This window comes from Carcharhinus amblyrhynchos, chromosome 12 (genome assembly GCF_965287045.1).
Source record: "Carcharhinus amblyrhynchos chromosome 12, sCarAmb.v2.hapA, whole genome shotgun sequence".
NCBI lineage: Eukaryota > Metazoa > Chordata > Chondrichthyes > Carcharhiniformes > Carcharhinidae > Carcharhinus > Carcharhinus amblyrhynchos.
In genome coordinates, this window is record NC_137335.1 from 29,330,639 (window position 1) to 29,341,041 (window position 10,403).

The 10,403-nt window shown below is 42.5% G+C and overlaps 1 protein-coding gene across 1 annotated transcript in view; it reads right to left on the bottom strand.

Moving 5' to 3' along the window:
• The window catches only part of cga (glycoprotein hormones, alpha polypeptide), a 28,653-nt gene extending 24,962 nt beyond the window's left edge, over positions 1-3,691 (bottom strand). Inside the window, exon 1 of the mRNA XM_080199772.1 lies at positions 3,611-3,691. The gene's annotated coding sequence lies outside the window, so the exon portion shown is untranslated. The remainder of the gene's footprint in view (positions 1-3,610) is intronic.
• Between the last annotated feature and the right edge of the window lie 6,712 nt (positions 3,692-10,403).

The window sequence follows — 10,403 nt, forward strand, 5'->3', positions numbered from 1 at the left end:
TTTGTGATTTTAATGGAGGACTCTGAGGATAGCTTTAGTTTGCTCCCATTTTGTGTGCCCAATTTCATAAAATTTGTTGTCCGATAACACTTCCAACACCAATATTAACCATGTGAATACCAAAAACAAAGCTCATTAAACTAGATTTATGTTTCCAACAGATGAATGTATAGCTAAATGAGAAAGACCATTCTTAAAGCTCATACTCAGTTGAATACATAAAATATGAGATCAAAAAAGGAACAGCGGTAAAAGAAACATGATATTCCCTGGTTTAATCATTCTAATTAAGGTTTTGTTATGTTCCCTCCCAGCACATATGAACCAGGAAACGGATAGTAATTTCTATTTTAGAAAACATGTCCTTGGAGCGAGATGAGGTCAGACAAACTGATCTCTGTTTCTAGGATCTTCATTTCAAAGCTAGACAAAAGCCAAGGCAAAATAAACAGGAATATAATCAAATTAATGGCTCATGTAATTTGGTAAAACGTTTAGGACGATCAATGCACAACAGGAATACACTGCTGTCTACAGAATGAAAATTCATGTCTAATATTTTCAAATAAGTTACTACCTCTTTTCACAGATTACTACAGTGCAGAAGAGGACCTTCGGCTCATCAAGACTGCATCAACGCGTGAAATGCGTTCTGCCCACTTGCCAGCACTTAGCCCATCACTTTGAATGTTATGGCGTGCCAAGTACTCATCCAGGTACTTTTTAAAGGATGTGAGGCATTCCGCCTCCACCACCCTCCCAGGCAGTGTGTTCCAGACCTCTGATTAAAAAAGCTTTTCCTCAAATCCCCCCTCAACCTCCTATCCCTCGTTTTTAACTTGTCTCCCCTTGTAACTGACACTTCAACTCAGGGGAACAGCTGCTCCTTATCCACCCTGTCCATGCCCCTCATAATCTTGAACATCTCCAACACGTTGCCCCTCAGTCTTTTCTGCTTCAACAAAAACAACCCAAGCCTGTCCAACCTCTCTTCTTAACTTCAATGTTCCATCCCAGGTAGTATCCTGGTGAATCTCCTCTGCACCCCCTCCAATGTATTCACATGCTTCCTATAATATGGTGACCAGAACTACACACAGTACTCCAGCTGTGGCCTCACCAAAGCTCTATACAACTCCATCATGACCTCCCTGCTTTTGTAATCTATACCCTGATTGATAAAGGTGAGTGTGCCATATGCTTTTTTCACCACCATATTTACCTGCCTTTCTGCCTTCAGAGATCTATGGACAAACATGCCAAGGTCCCTTTGTTCTTTGGAACTTCCCAGTACCAGACCTTTGGTGGTATACTTCGTTGTCAAATTACTCCTGCCAAAGTGCATCACCTCACACTTTTCACGGTTAAATTCCATCTGCAATTTATCCGCCCATTTGACCATCTCATCTATACCTTCTTGTAATCTCAGGCAGTCAATCTCATTGTTAGCCACCTGGCCAATCTTTGTGTCTTCAGCAAATTTACCAATCCTACCCCCCACATAGTCATCTATGTCATTTATATAAATGACAAACAATAGGTAGCCAGCACGGATCCCTGTGGTAAGCCACTGGGTCACTGGCCTCCAATCACGAAAGCAGTCATCTGTCACCATCCTCTGTCTCCTACCATTAAGCCAATTATGAATCCACCTTGTCAGATCACCCTGTATCCCATGTCCATTATCCTTCTTAAAAAGTCTCCCATGTGAGAATCTGTCAAAGGCTTTGCTGAAATCCATGTAAACTACATCAACTGCACTACCCTCATCCACACACTTGGTTACATGCTCAAAAAATTCAATCAAATTTGTTAAGCATGATCTCCCTCTGACAAAACCATACTGAATATCCCCAATCAAACTGTGCCTCTCCAAATGGAGATAGATTCTCTTCTTCAAAATCTCCTCCAGCAGTTTCCCAACCACAGACATGAGACTCACTGGTCTGTATTTCCCTGGCTTGTCTCTACAACCTTTCTTAAACAGTGGGACCACATTAGCTGTTCTCCAGCCCTCTGGCATCTTCCCAGTGGCCAGGGAGGAATTAAAAATTTGTGTCAGAGCCCCTGCAATTTCCTTTCTCGCCTCCTACAAAAGCCTGGGACACAATTCATCCAGACCTGGTACACTTTTAAGCCCGCCAACACCTCGTCACTCCCCATGATAATTTTCTCTAGTGCCTCACAGTCTCTCTCCCTGAGTTCCATAACTACCTTTTCATTCTCATTGGTGAAGACAGATGTGAAATATTCACTTAACACCCTATCAATGTCCTCTGCCTCTGCCCACAGATTTCCCCTTTGGTCACTAATTGGCCCAAATAAGTTAAAATTTCTTATTAAAATTTGGGTCTAATGAGATTACGGCATAAAAATTTATCATACGTTGGGAGCAGGGGGATCTGATATTATGTGGAAAATCCAAAAGTGTGACATACAGAAGGAGGCAAGACCAGGTGCAGGTATGTAGAATTGCAGGAGGATAAAGCAAAGCAATTAAGTAATCTGTAAATGAGGTAAGGATTTTGAGTTTAATACATTGGGTTCAGACAGCCTGAGGCGTTTGGCAAAGATATGGATTATACAGATTCAACACATTAGGTCTATACTTGCTCTCTATAAAGCAATCCAATCCATCCTATCCATTTGCTCTATCTTTGTAGCCCACATATTTATTTCCCTTAATTTCTTGTCCAATTTCAGATTGAAATCATTCCTCTTCCCTTCCACAAACCTTGTAAGTAGTAAGTTCCAGGTTCATAGAATCCCTACAGTGCAGAAGGAGACCATTCGGCCCATTCAGTCTGCGCCGACTACAATCCCACCCACGGCCTATTCCTGTAACCCCACATATTTACCCCGCTAATCCACTGACACTAGGGTCAATGTAGCACGGCCAATCAACCTAACCCGCACATCTTTGGAGTGTGGGAGGAAACCGGAGCACCTGGAGGAAACCCACACAGTCACAGAGAGAATGTGCAAACTCCACACAGACAGTGACCCAAGGCCAGAATTGAACCCGGTCCCTGGCACTGTGAGCTAACCACTGTGCCGCCTTCACTTCCAAAAGCAAATATGGTAAATGAGGGTTTTTGCCCAGGGGTAAATTGTAGTTCACTGCTTTTTGGATATTTATAAATTATTTGGATAATTGAATGCAGAGTAAAATTTTAAAATGTGCAAATGATCCCTACCTTGGAGGTATGGCAAACAATGAGAATGATACAAATCAACTGTAACTAGATATAGATCGAGTAGAATGGCCATACAAGAGGCAAGGAAGTGGCAGATTTTACTCTGTATTCAATTATCCAAGTAATTTATAAATATCCAAAAAGCAGTGAACCTACGACTTACCCTGGGCAAAACCCCACCATTTAAAAACCTCGTTTTTGGATGCAGAGGCGGGTTGGGCAGAATATCTGCCTTGATGCATTGGCACTATGTTTAAATAAATAAATAATTTAAACAAAAAGCATCCCTCCAGCTCTCACTGCTCTACACACTTCCTATGACTCATCCATGCCAACACAAGCCTTCCCACTTATTCCCCATGGCTCCCCATATCCCCCAAGCCTACCCTCTACCCACCACCCTTAAGCCTTACCTGTTACAGGCCAAATCACAGAGTACCTCTGGATATTTCCTTGACAGCTGGACAATTCTTTGCTAGCTTGACAGTTCCAATGAGTTTTTGTATAAAACATAAATAATCATGTTTACTTTTAACAATCTCAAAGTGTGCCTTACCTCTCAAAAATGGAGCTTTAGCTCTTTCAATATGTCCTGGGACACATTTGCAAGAAGTATCTAACCTCTCCAGAGGGGTGCCCCAGCTATGCAAACAATTCTACCCAGTTCAGACCTCCTGTTACCTGTTCTAATCTGCACACTCCAGGTTTCACATTTCGATCTTCCAAAATCCCACATCAATGGAGGCAGTTGATGATATAAATGGTCAGTTGCCTCAACAGGTCGTGTATGCACGAACCACAGTCCAATTCTATTCTCACCTGACCTAATATGAAAATGCTGGGTTCAGGGACAAGACCCAGAATTTTTGGCCATTTCCAGGATTTCCACCATGACAGATAAATCTCTGTTGTGGAAAAAATCTGGACCTCAGTCATATAAAAGCAAAATACTGCAAATGCTAGAAATCTGAAATAAAAACAGAAAATGCTGAATAAACTCAGCAGGTCTGGCTATATCTGTGGAGAGAGAAACACAGTTAGTTACACGATGACATGGCCCTTCTGCAGAACTCAATTACACTTTGCAAAATCATGCTATTTATACTACATTGTTTTCTCATCTTAGTTCTTCCAAAGTGCACCTCTTCACAGTTCTCCACATTGAACTCCACTTCTGCCTGTTTTAATATCATTTCTATCTCATTCTGAAAGCTATAACCATCCTCACCACAACTGACTACATTTATCATTGAATCATAGAACCCTACAGTGCAGAACGAGGCCCTTTGGCCCATCGAGTCTGCACCGAACACAATCCTACCCAGGCCCTACCCCCACATATTATACCCACTAGTCCCTCTAACCTACACATCCCTAGACACTAAGGGGCAATTTCTTAGCATGGCCCATCAACCTAACCCGCAGATCTTTGGACTGTGGGAGGAAACCGGAGCAAACCCACGCAGACATGAGGAGAATGTGCAAACTCCACACAGACAGTGACCCGAGCCAGGAATCGAACCAAGACCCTGGAGCTGTGAAGCAGCAGTGCTAACCACTGTGCTACCATGCCGCCCTAGTTATACAGTTAAGATGAAAGAGCAGAAATAGGTCAATCATCTCATTGAGTCTGCTCTGCCATTCAATGAGATCATGACTGATCTGATATAATCCTCAACTCCACTTCACTGCAAATATTTTCACAGATTCACTACCCTCTGAGAACATAGAACATAACAGCGCAGAACAGGCCCTTCGGCCCACGATGTTGCGCCGACCAGTTAAAAAAAAATGACCCACTAATCTAAACCAATCCCTTTTCGTCCATAAACCTATCCACGGATCTCTTAAACGCCCCCAAACTAGGCGCATTTACAACCGCAGCAGGCAGGGCATTCCAATCCCTCACCACCCTCTGGGTAAAGAACCTACCCCTGACATCCGTCCTATAACTACCCCCCCTTAATTTAAAGCCATGCCCCCTCGTGCTAGCTTTCTCCATCCGAGGAAAAAGGCTATCACTATCCACCCTATCTAAACCTCTAATCATCTTATATGTTTCAATAAGATCCCCTCTTAGCCGCCTTCTTTCTAGCAAAAACAACCCCAAATCCCTCAGTCTCTCCTCATAGGACCTCCCCTCCATACCAGGCAACATCCTGGTAAACCTCCTCTGCATCCTCTCCAAAGCCTCCACATCCTCCCTGTAATGTGGGGACCAGAACTGCACACAGTACTCCAAGTGCGGCCGCACCAGAGTTGTGTACAGTTGCAACATGATGCTGCGACTCCTAAATTCAATCCCCCTACCAATAAACGCCAAGACACCGTACGCCTTCTTAACAACCTTATCTACTTGATTCCCAACTTTCAGGGATCTATGTACACATACACCTAGATCCCTCTGTTCATCCACACTATTCAAAGTCCTCCCGTTAGCCCTATACTCAACACATCTGTTATTCCTACCAAAGTGAATCACCTCACACTTCTCCGCATTAAACTCCGTCCGCCACCTCTCGGCCCAGCTCTGCAACCTGTCCAAGTCTCCCTGCAAACTATGACACCCTTCCTCACAATCTACCACACCTCCGACTTTGGTGTCATCAGCAAATTTACTAATCCACCCAGCTATACCCTCATCCAGATCATTAATAAAAACTACAAACAGCAGTGGCCCCAAAACAGATCCCTGAGGCACACCACTCGTAACCGAACTCCATGACGAATATTTACCATCAACCACCACCCTCTGTCTCCTATCTGCTAGCCAATTTCTCCAAGAGGAGAAATTTCTCTTGCTGTTGCCATAAATGAGCAACCTCTTACTTTGAGATTATGCCCTCTGGTCCTAGAGTCTTCCACAAGGGAAAACAACCTCTCAGTATCTATCTTGTCAAGCCCCCGGGAATCCTATATATCTCAATAAGCTTGCAAGTATTCTTCTAAACTCCACAGGCCCAATCTAGTCAACATCTCCTCATAAAAAAATCCCCCCCATACTCAGGGTTAACCTAGTGAACATTCTCTGAACTGCCTCCAACGCCAGTGTGTCATTTTTTAGATAAGGGGACCAAAACTGTTCACAGTGTTCCAGGTGTGGTCTAACTACTGCCTTGTATAATGTTAACAAGACTTCCCTATTTCTACACTCCAATGCCGGAGACATATCAGATTTTAATCCCATTAATTTTCCTGGTCCTTTTTTCTTTAGTGGCAGTTAACGAATATATTTCCTCCCCTGTTTAGCCCTTTGATTATTAAGTATTTTTGGAATGCTATTAGTGTCTTCTACTGTGAAGACTGATTGATGTAAGGCATTTAACTCCTTTGTCACTTCCTGATTTCTCCCATTATTATTTCCCATTCTGTAAGGAGACAATGTTCATCTTGATTACTCTTCCTTTTTATATACTTAATGAGGCTCTTACTATCTGTTTTTATGTTATTTGCTATTTTACCCTCATAGTTTATCTGCTCCCTCTTTACTACATTTTGGTCATCTTTTGTTGTTTTTTTTAAACTTTCCCAATCCTCTGGCTTAGCATTAATCTTTGCCACATTGTATGTTTTCTTTTCAGTTTAATGTTATCCCTAACTTCCTTGGTTAATGATTTATCCCCTTCTTAGAACCCTTCTTCTCCACTGGGATACATCTTTGTTGTGATCATGAACATTTTTCATAAACGCCTACCATTTTCTTTTCTGCTAAACTCCTTCCCCAGTCTGCTCCAGCCAACTCTGTCCTCATGTTTTTGCAATTATTCTTATTTAAGCTTAGCACAGTGTGACCCAAGTTTCTCACTTTTTAAATTTTGCCATGTTATGGCCACTGTTTCCCAGGGGTTATTTTATTCTGAGACTGTTCATTAAACCTGCCTCATTGCACAATATCAGATCCAAAATAGCCTGATCCCTAGCTAGATCTACACATATTGTTCTCGGAAACTCTTCCTAATACATTCTACGAATCCTTCCTCATGGCTACCTCACAAATTTCATTTTCCCAATCCACATGAAGATTAAAGCCACTCGTGATTAATGTGCTGCCTTTTCTACACGCCCTCATTGTATGCTGATTTATTCTCCTAAATATAGCCACTGCTAGGGAGCCTATAGGCTACTCCTAACAGTGTCTTTTTCTGCTTGTTATTTCTTATTTCCACCCATATGGATTCTACATCTTTTGATCCAAGATAATTTCTTGCTAGCATACTTATTCAGTCCCGTACCAACAAAACTACACCACCAATCTTTTCTTCCTGCCTGTCCTTGAGAAAAGTCATAGATCCCTGAATATTTTGTTCCTAGCTTTGAGTACATAAAATTAAGAGTTGAATATGTGGTCAAAGACTGGTGTGGGAGAAGTGGATTTCGGTTCATGGGGCTCTGGCTTCAGTTCTGGGGAAAGTGGGGAGATTGTTCCTTTGGGATTGCCTACTTAATTCTTGCAAACTGCATAATTAGGGGGTAGAGAGGGCTTTAAATAGAGGGGGAGTTATTCTGAGAGGGGTTTATGTAGACATACAAAGCAAAAGGATATGACAGCATCACAAATAATGATATCCAAAGTGTAACAGGAAGGGACAGAGTGTGTAAACGTAAAAAAGGCATCTGTAATGGCTGTAAGATCATATGCATTAACCTATGCCATTAATTCATTTAATTTGTGCCAAATACAAGATGCATTTAAATAAAGGACCATTAATGTTGCCTTTTTATCATTATTTTCTCTTTGGCCCTAATTGATGCCTTTTTTTTACGCTTACACACTCTGTCCCTTCCTGTTACACTTTGGATATCATTATTTGCGATGCTGTCATATCCTTTTGCTTTGTATGTCTACATAAACCCCTCTCAGAATAACTCCCTCTCTGTTTAAAGCCCTCTCTACCCCCTAATTGTGCAGTTTGCAAGAACTATGTAGGCCATCCCAAAGGAACAGTCCTCCACTTTCCCCAGAACTAAAGCCAATGCCCCATGAACTGAAATCCACTTCTCCCACACCAGTCTTTGACCACATATTCAACTCTTAATTTCATGTACCCAAGCTAATTTGCACACAGCTCAGGTAATAATCCTGAGATTATAACCTTGGAGGTTCCATTGTTTAATTTAGTGCACAGCTCATCAAACTCGCTATGCAAAACCTCTTTTCTCACTCTATCAAGTTGTTAATATTTACTTGGACTATGACAATGAGATCCTCTCCCTCCCACTTCAAGTTCCTCTCTAGCCCAGAGCAGATGTCCTGAACCCTGCCACTGAGCAGGCAACTCAGTGTCTGGATTCTCGTCCTTTGCTGTAGAGAATAGTGCTGATTCCCCCTCACTTTACTGTCTCTTACTACTATTACATTCCTATGTGCTCACCCACTTGAATGGCACCCTGTACCATGGCCAGTTAGTTCATCCACCCGGCAGTCCCCATTCTTATCCAAATAAGCTAAGAGACCTCAAATATGTTACCCAATTGCAGAGGCTGACACTCCTTCGTTCCTGCTCTTTAGATTCCCATACCTGCCTCAGCTGCAGTCACACGAACCCTAACACTGTCCCTGATCATTTTCTAAACCAGAAGCCCTATTTTAAAGGGTGTGATTGCATCCTGAAACAAAACGACCAGGTAACTCTCCCCATATTTGATGTGTTACGGTGTCCATAACTCAGCCTTCAGTTCAGTGACTAAGCCAAAGTTCCTCGAGCTGCAAACACTTAGTACAGAAGCGCTTACCCTGAATCACAATGTTATCCAGTAGCTCCCAACTACTGCAGCTTTAACAGATCACTTGACATGCCATTCTTAATGTAAAACAAAGAGAACAAAGAAAACTGCAGCACTGGGACAGGCCATGCTGCCTGACTGAAATAAAACGCCCTACCCTTCCGGGGAGGGTATGCCTCTGTTCCCATCCTATTCATGTATTTGTCAAGACACCCCTTAAAATCACTAACATATCTGCTTCGCTAATTCCACTAAGTTTCTTCAACCTCTACTCATAGCTAATGCCCTCCATACCAGACAATATCCTAGTAAGTCTTTCCTGTATCCTCTCCAAAGCCTCCACATCCTTTGGTACTGTGGTGACCAGAATTGAACTATATTCCAAGTATGAGCCAACTAAGATTCTATAAAGCTGCAATATGACTTCCCAATTTTAAACTCAGTGCCCAAGCCAATGAAGACAAACATACCATATGCCTTCTTGACTACCTTCTCCACCTGCTTTGCCACTTTCAGAGACCTGTGTACCTGTACACCCCAGATCCCTCTGTCTATCAATACTTTTAAGGGTTCTGCAATTTACTATATGTTTCCCATCATACTATATATTTCCATCAGACCTTCCAAAATGCATTACCTTACGTTTCTTTGGATTAAACTTTATCTGCCATCTTTCTAACCAGTATCCAGCCACTTAGATATCTCTATTGTCCTGCTGTGTCCTCTGACGGTCCTCATCGCTATCCACAATTCCACCAACCTTTGTATCGTCTGCAAACTTACTAATCAAACCAGTTACATTTTCTCCAAATCATTTATATATATTACAAACAGCAAAGATCCCAGCACTGATCCCTGAGGAATGTTACTAGTCACAGCCTTCCATTCAGAAATGCACCCTTCCACTGCTACCCTCTGTTTTCTATGACTGAGCCAGTTCTGTACCCATTTACCAGCTCACCTTTGATCCTGTGCGACTTCACCTTCTGTATCAGTCTGCCATGAGGGACCTTGTCAAAGGCTTTACAGAAGTTCATGTGGACAGCATCCACTGCCCTACCCTCACCAATCATCTTCGTCACTTCCTTGAATCAAGCTCGTGAGACACAACCTCCCCTTCATAAAACCATGTTACATCTCGCAAATACGTCCACTTATTTCCAAGTGGGAGTAAGTCCTGTCTCGAAGAATCATCTCCAATAATTTCCCTACCACTGATGTGAGGCTCACTGGCCTGTAATTACCTGGATTATCCTTGCTACCCAGCTTAAACAAAGCAACAACGTTGGCTACTCTCCAATCCTCTGGGACCTCTGGAACATCCCCTGTAGTCAATGAGGGTACAAAGATTTCTCTCAAGGCCCCAGCAATGTCCTCCCTTGCCTCTCGCAGTATTCTGGGGTATATGCCATCAGGCCCTGGGGACTTGTCTACCTTAATGTTTTTCTAGACCCTCAATATTTCCTTTTTGATTTCAAATGG